The sequence below is a fragment of the Jaculus jaculus genome, chromosome 2, assembly GCF_020740685.1.
Source record: "Jaculus jaculus isolate mJacJac1 chromosome 2, mJacJac1.mat.Y.cur, whole genome shotgun sequence".
Classification (NCBI taxonomy): Eukaryota; Metazoa; Chordata; class Mammalia; order Rodentia; family Dipodidae; genus Jaculus; species Jaculus jaculus.
The window spans coordinates 22,414,784-22,440,714 of NC_059103.1; the positions used below are offsets into that span (position 1 = coordinate 22,414,784).

The 25,931-nt window shown below is 44.5% G+C and overlaps 1 non-coding gene across 1 annotated transcript; it reads left to right on the top strand.

The window, feature by feature from the left end:
* Positions 1 to 19,051: 19,051 nt before the first annotated feature.
* Positions 19,052 to 19,255, top strand: LOC123458905. Its single transcript, XR_006635847.1, has one exon. It is a non-coding gene; the product is annotated as a small nucleolar RNA U3 (small nucleolar RNA).
* Positions 19,256 to 25,931: the final 6,676 nt, after the last annotated feature.

The window sequence follows — 25,931 nt, forward strand, 5'->3', positions numbered from 1 at the left end:
ACAGGGACAGCCCACCAGGGCAGACGTCCCTGAATCCGTGCTCACTCTGTGTTCCTTTTCTCTACGGGGATCCTGCACACAGCCCCCAGGCTGGAAGGACAACAACCTTCCTTTGACAACTTGAACTCAATTGTATAATAGGTAATCTCGAAAAGAGGAGGAAAAACGCAATGCTGGTTTCCATGTTAACTTGGTAAAAGGAAGAGGGTCCAGACAATGTGGAAAGGCATCCCACAGCCTTGCAAGTCACAAGATTTCTACCCAGAAATCTCCCTTAGAGAGTGTCCCCGTTTCACCTTAGCCCACAGGGGTTAGCATAATAAAGACTCACATCTGATGTTTCTCATGCTTTCCAGCTGCCTAGAAATGAAGTCACCTTATCCTGCTTCCAAATGACCTGAATGACTTGATGTCCTGCTTAGAACTGTCACCCAGGGTGGGGGAGGGAGTGATCTAGGCCTCCCTGGCTGTCCTCTCAAATAAGAGAATAAGGGGTTGTTTTTGCTAGAGATAAGGACACTTAGTGTTCCTTCAATGATGTGCTGGAGTGAGTACCGGAAATATTATACTCGCGTGGATTCTGGAGGTTGACAGCCAAGGACCTCAACCACCATCAGCCTCTTTGGGCCAGGCGCAGGGCACCCTGGAGGGTTAGTGGCCTTCCTTGAAAACCAAAAGGGCTTCCAGAACTATGTTGAAAAGCAGAGGTGAGAGAGGACATCCCTGTCTTGTTACTGATCTCAATGGGAATTCCTCCAGTCTCTCTCCATTAAGTATTATTTGGGCCTTTGGAGCTTTGTATATTGCCTTTATTATGTTAAGATGTGAACAGGCCATGCCGATTCTCTCCAATGTTTTGATCATGAAGTGATGTTGTATCTTGTCAAAGGCCTTTTCTGCATCTATCGAAATGATCATGTGGTTTTTATGTTTAAGCTTGTTTATGTGGTGTATTACATTGACAGATTTTCGTATGTTGAACCACCCTTGTGTTCCTGGGATAAATCCCACTTGGTCAAGGTGGATAATGCTTTTGATGTGTTGTTGGATTCAGTTTGCGAGTATTTTGTTGAGGATCTTTGCATCTATGTTCATTAGGGAAATAGGCCGATAGTTTTCTTTTCTTGTGGGATCTCTGCCTGGTTTGGGGATTAGGGTGATACTAGCTTCATAGAAGGAGTTGGGTAGCTTTCCCTGTTCTTCAATTGTGTGGCACAGTTTTAGGAAGATTGATTTGAGTTCTTCCATGAAGGTTTGATAAAATTTGGCTGGGAATCCATCTGGTCCTGGACTCTTCTTTTTTGGGAGGTTTTTTGTTACTTTTTCAATCTCCATGAGTGTGATGGGTTCATTGAGGTGGTTGATCTGCTCTGAGTTTAGCTTTGGCAGATGATATGCATCCAGGAATTTATCCATCTCCTCCACATTTTCCAGTTTTGTGGAGTAGAGGTTTTTGAAATAAGTCCTGATGATTCTGCCGATTTCACTCATGTCTGTTGTGATCTCTCCTTTTTCATTTTGAATTTTGTTAATTTGGAGTCTCTCCTTTTTTTGCTTGATCAAATTGGCCAGAGGTTTGTCAATCATGTTTATTTTTTCAAAAAAACAGCTCTTTGTTTTGTCAATTGCCTTAATTGTTTCCTTGGTTTCCAATTCATTAATTTCTGCTCTGATTTTAATTATTTCTTTCCTTTTGGAGCTCTTTGGGACCTAAATCTCCTACATCTTCCCTCCCTCCCTCTCCCCCTCTCCCCTCTATCTCTCTCCTCTCTAACTCTTGCATATTAGTTATGTTTTTCCTCAATTTCTTAGTGGACACTGACCTGTAACCCCCACTTCCAGCTTGGGCCTACCATCCACAATGAGCTTTTGATCAGCGAAACCTACAAGGTTTCCCAAAACAATGACAGACTTCTGTCAGAGTACTTGATGACCCACCAAAGGCCAGTGGTAAGACCCTATTGCTGAAGACTCCATACGCAGCTGACGCGTAAAATGGAATGACATGGCTGGAAGCCAGGAGAGAGTCAGTCCCCAGACAGTCAGCGTGTCTAGTGCCAGAAGGTGCTACATAGACGACTGGGGGAAATGACCAAGGTTTGTCCAAGCAACACATTGTTTAACCTAAATAGCAACAAATAACTGGATGTGATTCCCACACAAGTGCAATAGTGGTACACAGCCATGGTGAGGAATCAATTGCTCTTGATTTGGCTAACTGATCCACCCAGTGGTACTAGACCCATAGCTGGAGCTGGGAAACAAGTCAGAACCATACCCAAACACAAGCCCACTCTACAATATCAAGCTACCATCAATCACGGGGTATAAGAGGGCCTACACCTATCATACTGTCTATAAAAAAAGTAAGTGTTATCTCAATTTTCCGGGTGCTAACTTACTCTCCGTTGGAGAATCTGCTTCTCTTTTCCAGATAGATGCAGATCCTAAGAAGAGAGCTGCCCCAACATACCTCAAAAGGGGCCCAACTGAAACTAAGGACAACTGGTGAAATAAGCAAGGGTGATGTTTTCCTGTGAACCGGATACCATCACAAAGGGGAAGGAGACCAACACAGAGAAAAATCAACTCCTACCAAATCAGAGAGCCAGAGCCTCAGAGGCCCCCAACACCTCAGCACTGAAGGAGACCAAAAATGAACTCAACATGGCTCAGGGAAATTTTGCGGAAGAGGGGGCGGAAAGAATGTCAGAGTCACATGTTGGGTCCTGATTTGCAGAGACCTTTATCATACCAATAACTGGGGGCTAACTCCACAATGCTCGACCCATTTTCATTAACAAGGAGGGTCTAATGGGAGGGGGTAGATCACAGATGAGCCTAAATAATGGTACCAAACTGCCTGTATTTACTGAAAAGAAACTAATAAATTAAATTTTAAAAAGAAAAGAAAACCAAAAGGGAACTAAAGAGTTAATGACTACCCCAAGGCTCAGGGCAATAAAACACAAGAGAGGCAATAAGCCTCATTAAGTTTGGCACCTTTCCTGATCGATGTACTCCCCTTAGCCTAGATGGCCTTGAAGGACCAGAGACCATCTGAAAAATCCTCCCTTAGACATTCCTGACTGCAGAAGCCTGTTCTAAACAAGGACACAAACAGCTACAATTTTCTTATCAACTGCGCCTGGTACAGCCTGGCTTTTCCTTAGGATTCTCCTTATAAACTCGCACCCAAGCCTGGTTCAGAGCTTCAGGCTTCATCCCGAGGGAAAGCTGAGGCCCCTGGCTGTTTTCTCTCAATAAAGCAGTCTCTCTGTAGAGATCAAGTCCCGTGTTCTCTTTTGCTTTTCTCTTCCACTTTCCTTACATACCCCCTCATTGCCATGCATGACGAGAGGGCTACCTGCTCTGTCACCCAATTCCCAGAGATGCAGCATGTCCTCAGCCAGTGGCCAGGCGCTGTGTCCACTCCCGCCCCAGGATCTCTCAGCTCTCGACTGTGACGTCACCCAATGCACCTGCTCTCCTGAGGAGAAGGGCATGGAGTAGATGTCTGGATGTCTCTGATAATGGCCCTTGCCCCTCAGTGTCAAATGTGATGAGACACGAGGGTCCCACATGCTAGCTTTTTGGTGGCATTTGCAGCAGTTGAGAGATAAGAGTCACACCACAAATGTCAGAGAACAAAGCACAGGATTCGCTCTTTGTCTGTGAAGACAAACGCAGAAATGAGTTGTCTGCGGCTGTGGTTATAGTTCCGTGGATAAAGTGTTCAATGTAACAAAGCAAATGAGGGTCCAAGTTCAGCAGCCTATAATCCCAGCCCTGAGAGGCAGAAATGATGGATGGATATCAAGGGCTTCCTTTATAACTTGTCTAATGGACTCATTAAGCTCCAGGTTCGATGAGAAAACTTGTCTCAAAAAAAAAAATAAATAAAAAGCAAAGTGGACAGTGACTCAGCATGACCCCTGACATTGACCTCTGGCCTCCACATCCACAAGGACATGTGCACTCACACCGGCACACATGTGTGTGCTCACTTTCTTACAAACACACATGTATGTGCATTATACACATACACAAGCAAACAATTTGTTAAGAAAGAATTATCTGCACCTACATGGATGTTGCTCATGGAGAGTAAAAAGCAGAGCAGACAAGGGGAACTACACTCTACTCAGCCAAAGCATTTTGGTGACAGAGGCATCAAAAGACCCAAAGACCAGTCAGTGGCATCGCTGAGGCTGGGGGCGGGTGGAGGGCTGTTTCCGAATTGCAGTGGGGCTGGCCATAGCTGAACCGCTCTGGTGAAAGAGGTGCCTTCTGGTTTCAGGTCCATGGTGTATGGATTTGAGCACCCCCACTCTCACACCCTGCCGAGTAAAACTGAGCAAACTGAAGTCAGGTGACTATGCTTGGACCGTCAGATGACAGAATCCATGGGGATGGATGGCACCCCCAAACCTGATAATTAGACTCACAAGAGAACCACGGGGAACGCTGTACATCTGGAGCCACGAGCCGGGTGCAATCCATATTTGCATGTAGCAAAAGCAAGAAAGCACCCAAAGTGCAAGCAGAAAGCAAGCGAGAAAAGTCCTAAGTAAATGAGAAATCTCTCCTGTTCACAGCCAAGCTGGGAAGGGGGACATCTTACCTACCCGGACCAGGAAGAAAAACAGGAGGGCGAAGAAAGGGCCAAAATAGTCACACACACACATGCTAGGCCCATTGATGAATTAAGCAGCCAATTAAGATGAGCCTCGTCATCATATCTGGGTGTGTAAGAGAGACCTGATTGGTTCGTGAACCCAAGAGGCTGACTTAGGACCGGCCACCGCACCCAGGTGAGCTAAGCTTGGAAAAGCAGGCAGCTGCTGCTGGAGGGTGTTGCTTGCAGCCATCTTGGGTGGGACTGGGTCAGACACAGGTTTTCATCCTGCCAGGACAGGTAAGGTGGCATCTCTTTGGACCTCTGCCCCTGGCTGACAACCTATTTAAAAAAAAAAAAAAAGGTTATCTTTTTTTGATAGTTTTATTTATTTAAGAGAGAGATAGAACTACCATGCCAGGGTCTCTAGCCATTGAAAATGAACTCCAGACACATAACACCACCTGGTGCATCTGGATTACGTGGATACTGGGGAATTGAACCCGGGTCCTAAGGCTTTGCAGGCAAGCACCTTAACTACTAAGCCATCTCTCCAGCCCTAAAAAAGTGATCCTGCTTCTCTTCCTCCTTCAATGGAATGGTTGATGGGCAGCATCCCTGCTCTCCACTCTCTACACACCATTGGACCCTTCTCCAAGTCAGAGTAATCAATGTCCCTACAATGTGCCAAGTTCCCATTACATGGGCAAATCATGCTTGGCTACAAAAACACTGTTGTACGGTAATTCACTAATTATACCTGTGTCTACGCTTACTTGGAATATCAAAATATTATGACCATGTGGCCATGAGCATCTATTACGAGATAAGAGCTTAGGTTGAAATAGCCTCATTATTTTGCATAGTTTATATTTTTTTTATTATGGAGAAAACCCTAAAAAGATTGGCTGAACCAAATGACTGAGCCTAATTGGAGACAGAAAATTTATAATATCGGTTCACTTTTAGCTTGGCATATAATAATGTTTTTGTTTGTTTGTTTGTTTGTTTGTTTTTGTTTTTCAAGGTAGGGTCTCATGTTGGTCCAGGCTGACCTGGAATTAGTTATGTAGTCTCAGGGTGGCCTCGAACTCTCAGCGATCCTCCTACCTCTACCTCCAGAGTGCTGGGATTAAAGGCGTGTGCCACCACGCCTGGCTATGATAATGTTTTTGAAATATATTAAAGTGATATTCTGAGGAATGTAGGAGCCCTCTTGAGACAAAATAAACAATGTACTTATGCGCTGAAGTGCTATAATGCTGGCTCCCTGCTACAGAATGAACTTTACAGTGATAACAATGGAAAGCCCTGGGAAGATATCTTTAAAAGGTAACTATTTGAAGATGGTGGAGAGTCACAAAAGGTAGGCACAGAGCCAAGGTCATCTCACCTGAGAGGAAAGGAGGCCACACTGTGGGTGACCCGTGCATGAGCACCCTGGTGGAGCCCCTTGGGGAATGTGTAATGGGGCACAAAAATAAGATGCACAGGAAAAATTTCTGAATTTGCTAAATCTTTGAAAAATGTATACCCCCCAAATCATCAATTTTGCTATCATTAATTTTTACTCTAAGAAGAAAATAAGAGTACTTTGGTGTCTGGTAAAAAGATAGCAATCTCTCTAAAACAGAAGACAAAGAAAGCTTGGACACATAGCCAGTGGTTGGTATTTTGCCCCAGTGGATAGATGAAAAGTCTGGAAATAAACACCTCAAGAGGTTGGGGCAAATGTGTTTGTGTTCGCTCGCTTGCTTGAACAGCTTTGTTGAGATAGAATTCATAGAGAAAATTCATCCACTATAATGCAAAATTCAGTGGTTGTCTGCTCACAAACATGAATCACACCACCAGGATTTTACCTTTGTTTATTTTTGGTTTTTTTGAGGTAAGGTCTCACTCTAGCCCAGGCTGACCTGGAATTCACTATGTAGTCTCAGGATGGCCTCAAACTCATGGCGAATCTCCTACCTCTGCCTCCTGAGTGGTAGGATTAAAGGCGTGCGCCACCACCACACCTGGCTCATCTCCAGGATTTTAGAGTCATTCCTTCTCCTTGAAAGAAAACCCCTTGACCCTTCATAGCAGAGAACAGAGCTCTGCAAACACGCCCTCTGGAAAGGGTAAAGTGGTAGTAACCTGATTTTTTTAGATTTTTATTATTAATTTACAAGTTAAGAGAGAGATGAGGAGAGAGAAGGGGCACGTCAGGACCTCTTACCATTGCATGTGCCAGACGCATGAACCACTTTGTATATCTGGCTTTACGTGGGTACTGGGAAATTGAATCCTGGCCATCTGGTTTTGCAAACAAGTGCCTTTCACCATTGAGCCATCATCTCTCCAGCCCAGAATGATATAAACCTCAACTGTCAACTTGATCAGACTTAGAGTCACCATGGAAACAAACTTATGGGCATGTCTGTGAGGGATTTTCTAGATTGGGTTAATTGACATGGGAAGACTGGCCCTAATGATAGATGACACCATTCTATGATCCATGGACTGGGGTCCCAGACAGAACTAAAAGAAGGAAATGAGCTTTGATCCCAGCACTTGTGAGGTAGAGATGGTAGAACCACTATGAGTTGGAGGCCAGCCTGTGACTACAGAGTGAGTTCTGAGTCAGCTTGTGTTAGGATAAGACCCTAACTTGAAAAAAAAATCAAAGCTGGTCATGGTGGTGCACATCTTTAATCCCAGCACTCAGGAGGCAGAGGTAGGAGGATTGCTATGAGTTCAAGGACATCCTAAGACTACATAGTGAATTCCAGGTCAGCCTGGGCTAGAGTGAGACCCTACCTTGGAAAAAAAAAAATTAAAGAAAAAGAAGGAAGTGAGCTGAGCATCTGCATTTATCACTCTCTGCTTCCTGACTACGAACTAGATGTGAGTAGCTGCTGCTTTGTGTTCCCACCACCAGGCCTTCTTCCCTGCCATGATAGACTATGTTCCCTCAAATTGTAAACTGAGATAAGCCCGCCCTCCCTTTCTTCCTTCCTTCCTTCCTTCCTTAAGGTGCTTTTGTCACAGCCATGAGCAAAGTAACTGACACAGGTAGGGACCCCTAACCCACCCTCATAATGATATCGGGTGTCTAATAGGAGAATGGGCAGTTATGGACAGAATACGGGCTCTCTTGTTCTTTTAATGAGAATGTCAACTCAGTTTGTGGTCTACTTGCTAAGTAAATGACAGGTTTACTCTTAAGAATGGTAGGTTGTAGCTGATGAAAGGAGAAGCAGCCACATGGATTCAATACATTTGCCATAACTGGGTAAAATGACTTCTTCGTACCCTAAAATTCCTTTCTCCCCAAAGAAAATTTCACTTTAATGATGAAGTGCTTGTGTAAAGTCATAGTGCCATAGTGAGGCAGATGCTTAATTAATAATGTGGGTATTTAATGCTTCCTTCCCAAAGGGCATTCTAAACCCAGAATTATGTTTGAACTATGTCCTCATCTTTGTCACTCAATGCCAACATAATTTTATCTCACTTTTACACCAGCTTTCCTGTGCTGTCTTTTTGTCCTAATTACAACAATTATCTGCACTTAATTTAAGGCAAATTTGGAGCAATTTTAGCTTACAATTTCCAGATAATGACTGGTGATGAATGATCTTCAAATGTGCCAGGGTCTAAAAGGCCCCAGTGACTGAGTTATGAGACTCTATTCTCCAGCAGAGGCAGGTCATCCTCAGTGGTGGTTCTACCTGCCGGCTTCCAGACACTCAGCCCATTATCCCAAAGTTGAGCTGAAGTAGAGAAAAACTGACAGAATTTATCCCTCGCACAATTCAAGGGAGAGCCTATCAAAGCTTCATTCAGGCACTTGTCAGAGATCTGGAATAGAGCTCTTGGAGAGACGTAGGACCACAATGTTGCAACCACACCGGTAGGAGAGATGATATTCCAAAGAAAGACACTGGAGCCCTGACCCACTTTGAACAATACTCCTTCGTACCACTTGCCCTTTCTTTTTTTTAATTTAATTTTATTTTTTAGAGAGAAAGGGACACAGAGAAAGAGAGAGAGAATTGGCATGCCAGGGCCTCAGCTACTGAAATTGAACTCCAGACACTTGTGGCACCTAGTGGGCATGTGCAACCTTGTGCTTGCCTCACCTTTGTGTGCTTATGAGGGATCTGGAGAGTTGAACATAGGTCCTTTGGCTTTGCAAGCAAGTGCTTTAACCACTAAGCCATCTCTCCAGCCCACCTTTTGCCCTCTCTTAAGCCTAAACCTCATGTCACTGCATCAGAGATGGACCTGAGGGTGGGATGGTTCACTGGACCTGTTTGTTTCTCTTCCTAGCGTGGCCATGCTGAATAAGTCTCTTTTTCTCTGTTTTCACTGTTACTTTAGTTGATGTATCGATAATGATGGGTGGCAGAGCCTGGCATGTTAAGGCTACCACAACTCTAAGTGTTCCAGTAACAGCCTCCGTGTTTTCACGGAGTTGCTGACAGGTTCAGCAGCCATGGCTTCTGGTGCTTAGAGGAGACCCATACTGCAATGCCAGTTTGAAGGCAAAGGGCTCTGAATGGAGAGCCAATAATACTCAGTGCTCATTGTACACCTGAGTCATTGCATGAAGACTTTGAGACCCCATCTAGGGAAGGGCATAGCTTCTCCAAGAAGAAACGAGCTCTGCCCAGGCATTAGCAGTGTACCTTAGGCGAGAACAGCATTTTATCATTTATCCAGTGGGAGACAATTTTTAGCTGCCATTCCTCTCTCTCTACCTCATTCGAAGCAGGGTGACTTGTTCATTTGCCAGACTTGCTGGCCCACAAGCTTCTGGTAGATTCTCCTGTCTTTGCCATCCTCCCCCCCCCTAGGAGCACTGGGATTACAGATTCCTACTGCGGTATTCAGCTTTACATAGGTTCTGGGGAGCCAGGCTCACGTACTCGTGTATACACACTGCAAGTGTTTTATCCACTAAGCCATCTCCCCAGCCCCTAATGTAACTCTTTAGATGAAAATATCTTCAAGCCAGGCATGGTGGCGCACTCCTTTAATCCCAGCACACGGGAGGCAGAGGTAGGAGGATCACTGAGAGTTCGAGGCCACCCTGAGACTACATAGTGAATTCCAGGTCAGCCTGAGCCAGAGTGAGACCCTACCTCGAAAAACAAAACAAAAAACAAAACAAAACGAAAATATCTTCAGAATGATGGGAACATGACGTTGAGGAACACGTCATATTTGTTCCTAAAACCTGCAGAAGCGCTCAGGCCACAGCACTGTCTCGAGACATTGTAAGAGATAAGGCTCAGGGGGAGGCTCTGAACTGTACCTGTCTCATTGGCTAGAGAATGCACAAAGAAAAATTGGATGAAGAAGGGAAAACAAAATCAAGACCAGAGCATGTTATGAAGAAGTCAAAACTTGCTCCTTCTGGATTAGGGAAACAGCTGGCCTCCCACTGTGAAATTTTCTTTGGGGAGAAAGGAATTTTAGGGTACGAAGAAGTCATTTTACCCAGTTATGGCAAATGTATTGAATCCATGTGGCTGCTTCTCCTTTCATCGGCTACAACCTACCATTCTTAAGAGTAAATCTGTCATTTACTTAGCAAGTAGACCACAAACTGAGTTGACATTTTCATTAAAAGAACAAGAGAAAATTATTATGCCTGTGACATTCATCTAACAGAACAATTTACTGACCTTTCACTGTGAAAAATCTGTGCTTTCTGTTCTTCTCCCTCTCTCTCTCTCTCTCTTTCTATTTTGCTCTTTTGAAAATCTCAGAAAAATCAAGACAATGATCAGAAAAATTTAAGCTCTGAAATTTCAAATCCAGAGAAACTAGAATGTCAGTGTCCCAGGATATAAACTGAGTAGTTATACCTGCCTGTGTGTCTATATAAACTCCAAATACCAACAAGTACCTCTGCTCAGGGACTGTTGCCGTTACCTTCTCATTGCTGGGACAAAGCTAAGACCAGAACCAGCTTATCAAAGGTAAAGGTTTATTTCAGGCTTACAGTCTCTAGGGGAAGTTTCACTGTGGCCGGCAAAGCGGACTGGGGCAGACCTGGGCATCACGTCTTGTCACAGCAGTTTGGAATTAGCAGGAAGACTGAGCTACTGCTGACAGGGGCGGGGAGTGTGGTTGGGATATGACACACCAGGCCCATTCCAAGCAATACACCTTCTCCAGCAAGGCTCTGCCTCCCAAAGGCCATACCAGCTGGGGACGGACCACAAGGCTTTATAGCAAACACTGGAGGCTATGGGGACATCTCACATTCAAACTACCACAAGGACTATGATCTCTTCAAGTGGCCATATGCAGTAGGGGTTTCCTTCTGTTCTATGCAGCGAAGCCAGGCACTTCCATGGACTGGTGCCAGGAGACCAGATTGCTTCACACTGTATTGTGGAGCCCTTGTGTTCACAGCCCTGGATTTCTAGAGCACGTATAGGTTGCTTGTACATATGCTGTGAACTAAGGTTCCCAGAGGGGGGAAAAAGATCAATTTGTGCTTTGGGCTTTACATAGGTACTGGGAAATTGAACCTAGGCCATCATGCTTTGAAAGTAAGAGCCTGTAACCACTGAGCAACCCCTCTCCAGCCCTGCCTCAGGGAAAAAAAATGCACTTGTGTTAAAGGTCCTGCAATGCTGATTGACTGATAACTTTCTGTGATTGTCGCACATCCAGAGTCAAATTATCAGGCTGGAGAGATGGCTTAGCTGTTAAGGTGCTTGCCTGCAAAGCCTAAGAGCTCATGTTCAAATCTCCAGGTCCCACATAGCCGAACAGTGATGCAAGCATGTAATGTCGCCCATGAACACAAGGGGGGGACATGTCTGGGGTTTGTTCATAGCGTGCTGAAGGAAGGTCCTGGTGCACCCATTCTCTCTCTCTCAAAATAAAAATAATTTAAAAATTATCTTAGGCTATCATAGCCCTTTAAATAGCTATCTCTGTATATGACCTGGCATCCTTACAATTAGTCTGAATGTCCTAACAGACCTCTAGGTCCCATCAACCCAAAAGCCGAGAATGTCGTCAGAAAACATCTGAACCTGATTGCTGAGACTGCTGTGTGTTGCTGTCACCTACCTACCTGATGCTCCCACCATTGTGTTTGAAAGGTGCCTCGATAAATGACTTTTTTTGGTTTATTACTACATAAACTTTGTGGTACTGTCACCACCTCGAAAAGTGGAATTTTCAGTAACCGGAGTCTGTGATCTCAGGCAATGGTCATTCATGGTTGGCTCTGGAATAAGCTATCCCTTACTCCCTCTGAAGTGAGAGCTGTAGTTTTGCATTGACATCACTCCTTAGGGCCACCATTAGCCTGGCAAGCCTGCATACCAGCCCATAGGGTGCCACCCTCTGCTCTTGCAGATAAGTGGTAGTCCCTCTCTTGTGGGGCGGGAGAAGTGAAACAGGAAATTTGAGGTATCTTTATGGGCTCTTGAATTGGCAAATAACTCAGGAGCTAGGATGTGGGACGTTTGTGGTCACACAAAACTTCCACTGAATTAGTGACCTGTGGGTTCTTGCCTTATGGATTCAAATACTGACATTCACAGACCATATAGGGTTCAGGTTAGAAAGATTTCATTTTAGGGATTATAGAGCTTAAGAGAAGGAAAGACTACAGAGCACCTGTACAGCAGGAAAGGGGCTTTCGGAAAATGCAAAAGCCCACCTACAGACTTGGATTGGGGTCTTTTTGAGGCATCTATAGGATGGGATAGTTAGTCTAGCCTCAGATGCCAAATGTCTAGGTCCATCCAGGCTTATCGGAAAAGGTAGTAATGCCTTCATAGTCCTCTGCCTTCTACGAAAGAAAGAGGCCACCAGCAGGGAATTGAGTAGGAGGCTGAATCACAAACACATGAGGCTATGGGGGATAGTTCACATTCAAACTATCACCGATAGTTCTCTTTTTAACCATTAATGGGAGTTACTTGAACGTATCTCATGCTCTATTTGTGTGGGTCCATATTAAGATAGACAAGCAGGCATCTTGCCACCTTGTTAGTTTTACAAGCCATCAGTTGTCTGTCTTAACATTAGCCATTTGGGAAGTGGGAAAATGTCTCAGCAGTTAAGTGTTCTTTCTGGAAAAGCCTTCAGGTTAGCCTGAATTTGATTCCTTAGTATCCACATAAAACCAAATGAGCAAAGCGTCACCTGCATATGGACATTGTCTGTAGCGGCAAGAGACACTGGTGTGCCTGTTCATTCTGTCTCCCCACCCCACCCCAAACAAACGAATAAAAGTATATTTTTTGAAAAGATTGGCTGTCTGGGGTAAGGCCCAGGGCTCATTAGGAAACAGTCTCAAGGTGCTTAAGGTCTTACAAGTCATTGTGTCAGGCTCCAGGTATCAGTGTTTGATTGATAGAATATGGGAATTCCTGACTTTTTTATTTTTTATTTTTTTGTCTGTACATGAAGGAGAAAAGAAAGGTAAAGCTGTTCAGGCAGGGGTCTGGTGCCAAACAGTAGGTGAACTGCATAAAGAAAGCCCTGGAAAGGGTACAAATGCAGATGAAGATGAAACATTTCAGTTTTATGCACCTAAACATGTAATAGATATCTGACTGATAGTAAAATGGTAACAATGCATTCTTTGTCTAACACACTGTGTTAGACAGAGTAATAGGCCATTATATTAGTTACTTGCTATAACAAATGCCTGAAAAAAATCACCTTCAGTGGGTAAGGCTTTATTTTCGCTCATAATTCAAGGGGCTACAGACCATCATGGTGGAGAAGACATGGTGGCCGGAGCATGAAGCAGACAGTCACATTGCAGCTATAGTCAAAGAGCAGAGAGAGAGAAAGAGAGCCAGGCATGGTAGCACATGTCTTTAATCCCAGCACTTGGGAGGCAGAGGTAGGAGGGTCACTGTGAGTTCAAGGCCACCCTGAGACAACATAGTGAATTCCAGGTCAGCCTGAGCTAGAGTGAGAACCTACCTTGAAAAATAAAATAGCAGAGAGAGGGCTGAAGAGATGGCTTAGCAGTAAGGCACTTGCCTACAGAGCCTAAGGACCCATGTTTGACTCTCCAGGTCCCACAAAGGCCAGATGCCCAGTGATGCAAGCACACAAGGTCGCACATGCACACAAGGGGGCGCACACATCTGCAGTCCGATCACAGTGGCTATCGGCCCTGGCATGTCATTCTTCTCTCTCACTCTTACCCTCTCTTTCTCTCTCACACACCTGCTCTTACTTTCTCTCACTCTCTCACATAAAACTGGCCAGTCTGTTGGGCTTGCCTCAAAAAAATAAAAATAAAAAATGCAGAGAGAGATGAATGGTGCTCAGCTTGCTTTCCCTTTTTTAATCCATTCCAGGACCTCAGCTCACAGAACGGTGTGACCCCAGTGAAAATGGTTCTTCCACCTCAGTTAACCTAGTCTAGAAAAATCATTCAAAGACATACCCAAAGGTACGTTTCCACAGTGCTTCTAAATCCTGTCAAGTTGACAACAAGATTAATCATCACAGTCACCAGAGATGCTTACATCCTAAACTCCAGGGCTGCTGTCGTCAGCTCCAAGTTGCTGGAATGAACAACCAACCAGAGAGAGTTTATGGGAGGAAAGGGCTTATTTCAGCTTAAAAAACAAGAGGACTCCGTCAATGGTGGAAGAAGCTGCTCACTTTCATCCTTCCAAGCAGGCAAAAGCAACTGCAGCGAGAAAACACCAAATACTAGTGCTCAGGGCTGGAGAGATGGCTTGGCTTGCCTACAAAACCTAAGGACTTATGTTCGACTCTCCAGCTCCCATGCAAGACAGATGCACAAAGTGTTGCATATGCAAAGTTGCTCATGCGCGCATGGTGGTGCACGTGTCTGGTGTTCAACTGCACTGGCTGGAGGCCCTGGCATGCCAATTCTCTCTCTCTCTAGCACATACTTGCTCTCTCATTAAAAAAAGAAAAGGCCAATCAGTTAGACTTGCCTCAAAAAAAAAAAAAAAAGCCACAACTCAAACTTCTCTCCCCACACCTTTGGGCTAGAATCAAGATCAGCCCCCGAACTTACCTTAGGGCTGAACCAGAGGCTCTGCCCCACCCCCACACCTCCAGCGACACCTCCTCCAGCAGGCTGCTAGAAACTTAAATAGGAAGCTTAACTTTAATCAAAAACACCGGAGCCTATGGGGGAACAAACACTCCACTCAAACCACCACAGTGGCTCTTAGCAATATCCCTTACGGGTCCAGAAAGACCTTGCCGATGTGCTTCAGTTAAGGCCCTGGAAGTGGAGAAGTGATTCTGGGCACTCAGGTGAGCTCAACCCAGTCACAAGGGCCTTGAATGCCCAGAGTCTCTTGACTGTGGTTGGCGGCAGAGTCCCCTGCAGCGCAACCATGGAAAGGAGCGGTGTCGCTGGCTCTAAGGCTGGTGAAAGGAGCCACAAGCCAATCGCAGAAAAGGTGAGGTGTGAACCCCCTGGCAAAGCCACCAGGAAGACGTGCAAACCCAATGCTCATGTCTCCATGTCTACCCAGGGAGACCCTTGGGGGACTTCCGGCCTGAAGAACTGTAAGGTGATAAATGTGTAGAGGTTTATCTTTGCAGTTTGTTCCAATAGTATTTTCCATGAAACTGAATACTGCTACTAAGCTGTAGAAGAAAAACCCATAAGGAAGGCACAAAAACCCATTCAGATTTAGACTATGGGGCTGGAGACATTGCTTAGCAGTTAAGGAGCTTGACTGCAAAGACACAGGACCAGGTTCGATTCCCCAGTTCCCACATGGAGCTGGATGCAGAAGGTGCACATGCATCTGAAGTTCATTTGCAGTGGATAGAGGCCCTGGTGCTCCCATCTCTCTCTCTTAAATAAGTTAATTAATTAAAAATGTTTACACTATGAATTAAACTATGAATGTACACTATGAATGATGTCCAAGGATGTCACCTGAAGAGGGTTGTGTGAGAAGTGGGTGTCACTACTTTTCCTCCACAGAAGTATACTTTCACCTAAAAGGAATTGAGAAAAAATTCAATAGAGGTACACCAGGAAGCTAGTGCTGGAGAAAATATGGAATCATCTAGAAGGGAGAAAAAGACATGAGAGTGGGAGAAGAACACCTCAGGATAAGAACTTGTCAACCATTAAGAAGCCATTAAACTCATTTATATGGCTGATTATATCACACTCAAAAACAGGGATTATCACAGTCCACAAAAGGAGCTGAAAAAATGTGCTTTAAATATGAAATATTAGCAGATTTAAAGAAAATGGATAGATACACCTAAAAATAACCAAAGTGGTCAGTAGTGACTCATGCGTGCAATTCCAGCACATGGGGCCGTTGAGGAGGAATGATTGCCTTGAGTTCAGTCTGGGCTGCATGTTGAGTTCTACAATAGCCTACACTACAATGTGACTCTCTGTCTCAAGTGTAAAAAAAAAGGAAAACGATAGAAAAGATATACCATCATGCTAGCTCAAAAGTCAAATGTCACCTATAGCCTCATGTGTTCATTAAGCCTCACTCAGTCCACAGCTGGTAGAGCCTTTGAGAGGTGGAGCCTTGCTGGAGGAGGTGTGTCCCTGTGGAGCAGCCTTGGGATTTTATAGTGCAGACTCCCCTTCTTGGTGTGGTAAGCTTGCTCTCGCCTTCAGCCCTGCTGATGTGTGGAGCTGTGACCCCCAGTTTCTGCCCCTTCCATGCGGTCCCCACCATGATGAAACTGCCCCTGGAAACTGGAAGCTGGAACTGAACCCATTCTGTCCATAAGCTGCTTCTGGTCCCATGTTTTGTCCCAGCAATAAGAAGGTAATGGCTACAAGCATTAAAAAAAAAAAAAAACATGACGTGAAAGCCAGGATGTGTACACTGACATGCAAGTATATTTCAGAACAAAGGAATATTAGCAATGATAAACTGAGATAGCCCACGTAGCATAGAGACCAACTCACCAAGAAGAGATGGACATTTTAAGAGTGCGCTCACCCCAATACAGAGCTTCAAAAACAATTGATAGTAATCAAAAATAAATAAGTAAAATCTAACAAATATTAGAAACTTCACTGCTTCCCCCAAAAGTATTACAGAAGCACTTCAGAACACCAGAGAGCACGGGAGAGGGGCAGGAATAGCGACCCGCCACGGAAAGAAGGGGCAGAACCTTCTACCAGCAGCATAGACTGTGCCCACTGTTCTCATACATGTGGAAACCCACCAAGATGGATGACATCCTAATCACAAAAGAAAATACAGCAAAAAAATGTATTCAGACCTCCACAGAAGAATACTAGAAACAGTACAGAGGTATCTGCACATCCTAAATATGTGGGAATTAATTTGCTTATAAGCAACCCAGTGAAGAAACCATGAATGAATTTAGGAAATAATTTGAGCTGAAGACCAAACACAAACATCAAGATCTACAGGTCAGGCCTGGAGAGATACCACAGTGGTTAAGGGCACTTGATTGCAAACCCTGCCAGCCCAGTTTCAATTCCCCACTTCCCAACATAAAACCAGATGCACAAAGTGGTGCATGCCTCTGGGGTTCATTTACAGTGGCAAGAGGCCCTAGTGGACACATTTTCTCTCTCTCCCTCGTTCTTTGCAAATAAATAATATTTTTTAAAGAAAGATTTACACAGTAGACTTCATCAGCATCAAAATTTTTAAAGTTCTGTTTTCACAAGATATTATGAATAAGATGAGAGGACAGATGGAATAGGGGGAAATATTTACAAAGCAACGTCTGATGATGTGCTTATCCAGAATATAAATAAGTATATTTTAAAAATCTTCAAAAACTCAATTATCAGACAGCCTCATTAAAAGGGGCAACAAACTTGAATAGATATTTCACCAAAGGGGCACACATTGCAAATAAGCATATGGACAATTAACCATCACTAATTACGAGGAAAGGCAAGTTAAAACATCTACGTGACTCTTAGAATGACATTTACATTTTAAAATATAAAGTAAAAACAGGGATGGAGAGATGGCTCAGAAGGTAAGAACATTCCCATGTAAGCATGGGCATGAATCCACCTGAGTTTGACTCCCAGCACCCACATAAACAGCCATGAATTGGCCACAATGCCTGTCACACATTTTCAGTGGAGAGTGGAAACCAGAGGATTTCTGGAACTTGTGAAAACAACGAGGTCCAGAATCAATAAGTGACTCTGTCTCAAGGGAACACATGAGTGAGCAACAGAAGAGTGACACGTGACATTCTTCTCTCACCTCTGCACACATACACATGTACACCACACACACACACCAACACAATACTACACATATGCACGTGCAAAAATAACCCTGACTGGACTGGAGAGATGACTTAGTGGTTAAGGCACATGTTTGTGAATCCAAAGGACCCCGGTTCAATTCTCCAGGTCCCATGTAAGCCAGGTGCACAAGGGGGCACATGCATCTGGAGCCTATTTGCAGTGACTGAAAGCCCTGCTGTGTTCATTCCCTCTCTTTCTCTCTCTCTTTTAAATAAATAAAATAATAAAATCTTTCAAAAATTTATGCATTTAGCCAGGCATGGTAGTGCACACCTTTAATCCCAGCACTCGGGAGGCAGAAGTAGGAGGATTGCCATGAGTTCAAGGCCACCCTGAGATGACAGAGTTAATTCCAGGTTAGCCTGGACAAGAGTGAGACCCTACCTCGAAAAACCAAAAAAAAAAAAAAAAAAAAAAAAAAAAAAAAAAAAGCATTATGCATTTCCTCACTCAGTGCCTCTCGGACATTTCATTCCTATGGGACACAAGTGACAGAATTCCAGAGCCACAAGGGACTTAAGAACTCATCAATTCCCATGTCTTGCTTTGCATGCTGAGAAGCCAAGGGGTCCCTAGTGCACTGAACTCAATGTTTCTCAGAATTAAACACAGTCTAGGTATTCATTCCATGGAAATAAAATCAAATAGGAAACAAAGGCCTGTATGCAAATGTTGTGGAAACTTTTTTCCTTGTGTTTATGTTTAACCAATTTCTGGTTGGTGTATTGATGGCCATAGACAGTTGGAATGTTGTTGTTTTTTTATTGGACATGACACAATGTGTGAGATTTTCAAGTATTGCAAAGGGTTCATTCTCTTGAGGCCCTAAATTAAAGTGAGACCCAAGGACAACAATTTGTTGGTGGACGCTATTAGGTATATAATCATAATTGAGTAATAGTAAAAAGTTGAGTCTAGGGCTGGAGAGATGGCTTAGCGGTTAAGCACTTGCCTGTGAAGCCTAAGGACCCCAGTTCGAGGCTCGGTTCCCCAGGTCCCACGTTAGCCAGATGCACAAGGGGGCACATGCGTCTGGAGTTCGTTTGCAGAGGCTGGAAGCCTTGGCGCGCCCATTCCCTCTCTCTCCCTCTATCTGTCTTTCTCTCTGTGTCTGTCACTTTCAAATAAATAAATAAATAATTTAAAAAAAAAAAAGTTGAGTCTAGACTATACTTTCAGGGATCATTTCTATAGTTCATTACTAGAGAAGTTTCTCTGACTGTGTAGAGTAAAGGAAACCACGAAGAGGAGGCTGGCATTCTCTCCTGAGCATGAAGTCAGCTCTTGATGCAGCTGCCACCTGCCATTGATGGTCATTCCTGCTCTGCTTAAAGGGAGCTGGAGGGAGAGGATGCAGTTTGAGTGGCAAGAAAAAAAAAAGAAGAAGAAAAAACCAGGCATGGTGATGCACGCCTTTAATCCCAGCACTCGGGAGGCAGAGGTAGGAGGATCATTATGAGTTCAAGGACACCCTGAGAGACTACATACTGAATTCCAGGTCAGCCTGAGCTAGAGTGAGACCCTACCTCAAAAAACTAAAAAAAAATAAAAAATAAATAGAGTATTGCATCATTCACAAAGTAAAAGCATCCATTGAAACATGCTTCATGACTATTGCCTGGGGGATGGTGTTAATCTCAACATGGCCACCTACCCTGGAAGTTCAAAAACCAAAAACAAGTCTGACTGGGTTGATTTGAGCTTTGACAACTAGCCTGGCTGTGGTGGGCTATGTTGCAAGGCCAGTCCCTAGTCTGAGGCTTTCTTGTTTTAAAATGCACATGAAAATATTTTAGATAATTACTTATTGTGGTGTGTGTGTGTGTGTGTGTGTGTGTGTGTGTGTGTGTGTGCGTGCACACACACCAGGGTCGTCTCTTGCTGCTGCAAACAAATTCCAGATGCTGAAAGCACTGTTTCATATCCATCTTACATGTGTGACTGGGGAATTGAACCTGAGCTAGCAGACTTTGCAAGCAAGTACCTTTAACCACTGAGCCATTTCAATAGGGTTTCACTGTAGCCCAGGCTGACCTGAAACTTACTCTGTAACCCAGGCTGGCCTTCAAACTCATGGTGATCCCTCTATCTCAGCCTCACAAGTGCTGGGGTTATATAGGTGTGAATCACCACTTCTGGCTCTTAATTCTAAATGCAGGCAACTGTGCTTACTTTGAGCAAGGTTAGCGTTAGATGGCTTGGCTCAGAGAATGTGTATAACAATGCTGTCATTTCTTCTCAAAATTATTGTTCCTAACTCATTCTCAGCAGGCTGTCATTCCTCCCTAATAAAAGAGGAAAAACATCTCCCTGATACTTCTTAGACTAATCGCTTAGAAATACACTGGTGTCTTTAAAAGATGATTCACACAAAGGCCATAATGTATTCAGATTAAGCTTCTGTAGGCTCAGTTGAACTATGAAATTGTCTCCCTCACATTGTTAAAGCCTAATTCCTAAACACTTATCATCTTTCTTCCCTGCCCACATTTTGGAGAGGCAAACAAAAGAGCTGATTAACATGTCGACCACGGAGCCAAACACCCCTGTAGAGTGGCAAGGAGGCATTGAGACCTCACATCGCTTAGATGAGAGCATTTCTCCTTGCAGGCTGTTTCCCCCAAACTAGTTGGCACTGAATTCCCTGACAGGAAATCCTCTAAGCTACCCTGCTGAAGAAAACCCTGAAAACAATTTCTGTCGATGTTGGTTTTATTTTAAAGGAAATGACAGAAATAACTGAGTGCTAGACTTTGGTGAGGGGAAGAACATTTTTGTAATTCTCCAGCAAATAAAATTCTTTACAAAATAATGCACATACATACACAGGACTAGTAACAAAAAAAAAAAAAAAGTGTTTCCATAATGAAGAAAAGAGGTAAGAGGAAAAAAAAAAAAGAAAGAAAGACATATGTGTAAATGTGTATAACATTTGAAACAATTTTGGTTTGGGTTTTGTTTTGTGAGGGTCACTTAATTTCCCTTAGTCTCAGCCTCCCAACATTAAAGACAAATCCACCATCATCTCTTGCTTCTGCCACAGCGAAGAGTGGGGGGCGGTGGCTACTACCAGTGCATCCTTCAGCCTCTCCCCCACAGCTCCCACTTGGAAGAATCCTCAAGGCCAAATGTTGATGTCTCTGCTAAAGCTAGCTGCAGCTCTCTGCCCATGCAGCTGCGGATACAAAATACCATTAACCAGGTGGCTCATAACAAAGGAGCACTGGAGGCGTGGCTCAGCAGTTGAGTGCACTACCCGCATGAGCATGAGGGTCCTGAGAGGGCCAGAGTTCTGATCACCAGATACCACATAAAGAGCTGGGCGTGGCCTCGCCTGGAACCCCAACCCACGGGGAAGCAGGGATCCAACAACCACCAGAGTCCTGATCGCTCTGGAATGAATGAAGGGCCTCTAGCTTGAAACAAAAGCCACAGAGAAAAAGGTGGGGTGGGACACCTCATGTTCCATTCTGGCCACCATCATAGGGGAGCACCTCCCACCACAGGTGAGCATGTGGGTGATCGCTCTCTCTCTCTCTCTCTCTCTCTCTCTCTCTCTCTTTCACACACACACACACACACACACACACACACACACACACACACACACTCACACAAGGCAAGTCCAAAATCTAGCTTGGCAAAGTTGAGGTCTTGGAAGGACCACCTCTTGATTCATAGAGATGCCGTTGGCTGTGTCCCCACATACTGAGGGTCAAAGGAGATCCCTTAAACCACCTTCACCCGGGAACTAGTTCTATTCACAAGGCCCTCCATGACCTAAATACTTCCCGAAGGCCCAGCTTCCCGTTCAGCACTTTGGGGTTGGGGTTACAACAATGTGTGAAGGACACAACATTGAGTTCAGTGCACTAGGGACCCCTTGGTTTCCCAGCATGCAAAGCAAGACATGGGAATTGGTGAGTTCTTAAGTCCCTTGTGGCTCTGGAATTCCGTCACTCATGTCCCACAGGAATGAAACATCCGAGAGGCATTCAGCGAGTGAGGAAATGGTCATGAACACTGCCTTGGCTGCCAGCACATCAAACCAGCGGGTGACCTCAAGTCCTGCAGATGTGGTCGGGGTTCCCAAGCTCAGGAGACCTGTGGTATGCCGGTGTTCCCTGAGCCACTTCCAGGAGTGACATCCAGATCTTTCAGGGCTGTGATTACTTCTGTGGTATCCTTAAGCATGTGGCAAGGTGGCTTACTCAAGTCCAGGGCATTATCTTCTCCCTGTACAGGTGGGCCAAGCAGACGTGAAGAGCCCACCAATCCTCAGGCCTATGCTGTAACAAAACTGTAGTACCAGTCAGTCAGATTGCTGGCTGACCACTGGGGAGCTTCAGCCCCTGTGGAATCAAAGAATTAACCCTATGCTGGGAGCCAGCTTCTTTGGTCAAGACTGCCTGGTTCTCTGTGCACTCACTGTGCCCTCGGTCTTTCATTTGCCTTAGAGATTGGGCAACTTCTGGGAATCAGTCATGCACGGATTCCTCTGCCCCTGCTGTCCGCTCCAGAGTGACTCAGACATGAGTCTTAAACCTCTTCTGTATCCAGTAGCGCGCTGATACTGGCCCAGCATTCTCTGTCCTCTGTCCTCTGTCCTCATTTCCCCTGGAGCCTCATTAGCCACTGTGGGTGAGGTCTTCATGAGGCCAGAGGAGAGAGCATTCTGCCCACTGCATCACAGACATCTCTACCAGGTCAAGCTATATCAGCCCCAATGATTTGGACTCTGCATGTCTGCCCCTCAGATCATGTCCTGAGCTCTTCTTTGTACACAGCACCAGGCTGAAGTAGTATGTAAGAAACTGGAGAGTGCTGCAATACTGATGAAATCTACATCCCATATGCCAATACACTGATTATTCCCCTATCTCTCATCCCATGATCTCAGGAATCCTTAGCATGTGACCTGAAATCATGTGACCCAACTGGGCTCCGGGGCACTGTCCAGGGTCCTGAAGCCACCGTCCTGATAGTGTTCCCTGTGTCGAGGGTATAGTAAGGAACACAGACAGACAAACTTGATCCTCACCTTGAGGGGTGACCTTGATAGACATGACACTAATGTTCTGTGAGTCTGCTGTGCAAGAATTACCTGTGGGGAGGAGGAGTGACAGACTGAAGAGACGGCTCAGTGGCTAAGGTGCCTGCCTGCAAAGCCAAAGGACCCAGGTTTGATTCCCCAGCAACCATGTAAAGCCAGATGCAAAAAATGGTGCATGCACCTGGAATGTGTTTGCAGTGGCTGGAGGGCCCACTCTCCCTGACTCTTTTCTCTCTATCTCCTTCTATTTGCAGATAAATTAATTAATTAATTAATTAATTAATTAATTAATTTAAAGAGTATCACTGAAGTGGCAACTCAGCTTTAAAAAAAAAAAAGAATTAGGTGTGGAAAGATGTAGCTGTCTGTGGGAAAGCTGCCTACCTCTTTCAGATGATCCGCCCTCTGGAGGCTGAGCCCCAGATTCTTGGTAGGATGGGAGGTTCAATCAGGAAGGCCCTTGAGCTCACCTCTGAGCAGGTGCTTGTGATCCAACTCTCTCCTCTTTCCATCCCAGGGAAACCCCCTCCAGCCACCCTATCCTCACATGGTGGGATCTCCCTGCCCACCCCAGCCCTGACCTAAAACACAACCGGGGATGGAGTTGTAGCTCGCCTAGTATGCAGAAGGTCCTGCTTCTATCCTAGCACCATACAAATGAGGTATCATGAAGCTTCCCCTCAAGACTGACTGTAAGCCAAAGTGAATCCTTTTCTCCCATCAGCTGCTTTTGGTCAGGTGTTTTGTCCCAGCAAAGGTAACTGCAAGACACACACACACACACACACACACACACACACACACACTTCTTAGTTTCTCATTGGCTCTCTTTACCAGCCAGCCACTTTTTGCTTAGCAGGGGTTCAAGACCAGCCTGGGTTACAGGCTAAGACTCTGTCTCAATAATCAAAACCATGGACTAGTTCAGTCAGCTAAGGTACAGGTTTTGCAAACATGAGGACCTGAGTTCAATTCCCCAGAACCCACATTTAAAAAGACAGACATGGTGACTAAATGTCATGCTTCCTTACTTTGAGGAAACAAGGAGATCCATAGGACTGATTGGCTAGCCAGTCTAGCCTACTTGGGGAGTTCCAAGCTAATGAGAGACCCTGTCTTGAAAGGGTGCACATGTGTGCCCACATACATGTATCCCCATACACATGAGCATGCATACATACACCAAGGCCATGGTGTCTGACTTATTGATTTCTTGAGCTCACTGCTTATTTAAATAAAGATCTAATCTTTCCCTCTCCTCAAGACTGGAATATGAAAATGCAGAACAACATCAAGCATGATGATATCTTAATATGCTCCTGCCCTTATTTAAAAATAAACACAACTGTTTTTAACTTCCTAAGAATTTCTTAAATTTATTTTATTTATTTGCAATAGAGAGAGAGAGACAGGTAGAGAGAGAAAGAAAGGGCATGGCCAAGACCTCTAGCCACTGCAAATGAACTCCAGATACATGTGCCCCCTTGTACATCTAACTTATATGGGTACTGGGCAGTGTTCTTACTAAATCCGTGGTCAAGGCCACTCCATAGCACATGAGTGTTGTAACCCTTCCCGATTTGCTGTCTCTGGCCTCTCAGACTCTTTAGAAGGAGCCTATCTCAGCCTGAGGGGCACCCAAGGGTACCTAAGAAACAGTGATGGATGATGTCATATAGTGTGAACTCCTGCTGATGAATGAATCCCATCATGCCCTTGGTGTTGTCTATACTCTCAAAGAACTGTTTTGAGGGACTAGGAAGAGAGCTTAGCCAGTAAAGTGTTTGCCTTGCAAGCTTGAGGACTTGAGTTTGATCCCAGAAACCATGTTTTAAAAACATATCCAAGCTGGAGAGAGAGTTTACTTAAAGCACTTGCATGCAAAGTCAAAGGACCCAGTTTCAATTCCCCATTAACCATGTAAAGCCAGATGCACAAGGTGGAGCATGTGTCTGGAGTTTATTTGCAGTGGTTAGAGGCCCTGGCATACTCATTTTCTCTCTCTCTCTCTCTCTCTCTCTCTTTCCTCTCAAATAAATAAGTAAATAAAATATTTCTAAAACTCAAACTAGGTGTAATGACATAATCCCAGCACTTGGAAAGGAGAGACAGAAGGTCTCCTAGGACTCACTGGCCAGCTAATTTAGCCTGCTCGACACGTTCCAGGTCAATGCGAAGCCCTATCTCAAAAATAAGGAGGATGGCCTCAAGTACTGAAAATGTAACACACAGAGGTCACTGATAGAGTGTGGCTGCCATGGTACCCTGAAGGCTGGCCAATCTCCAGGGATGCTGATGCAGTAAGCAGGGAGACCAGAGAGATCTCCACCTTACTGCCGTTGCTGGTCTGGGGAATCACATCTTAAGACCCACCCATTTAAATATATCTGAGTCAAAATAATCCTCCCTTCTGGCAATGATTCCTTTTTATTTTACAGAGAGTATGGGTAGATATCACAGAAAATAAAATGCAATAGGTAATGAAATTCAAAAGAAATCACATTTGGAGGATGAGAAAAAGACTTGCAGTGCATGAAATGAAAACCTGGTTCATTTCATAACCTGTTAACCCAAGCCATTTCCCACACCCAGCAAACATTGAGCAAGTAGGTTGAAAACATCCCTTTTGTTTGTATACACAACTTGGGAATAAATGTCAAGTCAGATATGAAGGGAGGTGTAAGGTAACAGCCAATCTTTCTAAATCCTTACAGAAGAAATCACATTGGGAGAGTGGAGAATGGTGGCTCATGCTTGTAATTTCCAGAACTCCAGCCAGGAGTCTGAAACAGTAAGGTTCTAAGGTCAAAGCTAGTCTAAGCCACATAATGAGTTCAAGGCCAGCCTGAGCTACATAGCGAGAACAAAGACACACACACACACACACAAAAGAAATTGTCTTTGGTTTTAAAATATCAAGATTAGTTGCATATAAGAAATTCGCCTGACATTTGTTTTCTGTTACAATCTTAAAAGAGAAAAAATTTGAC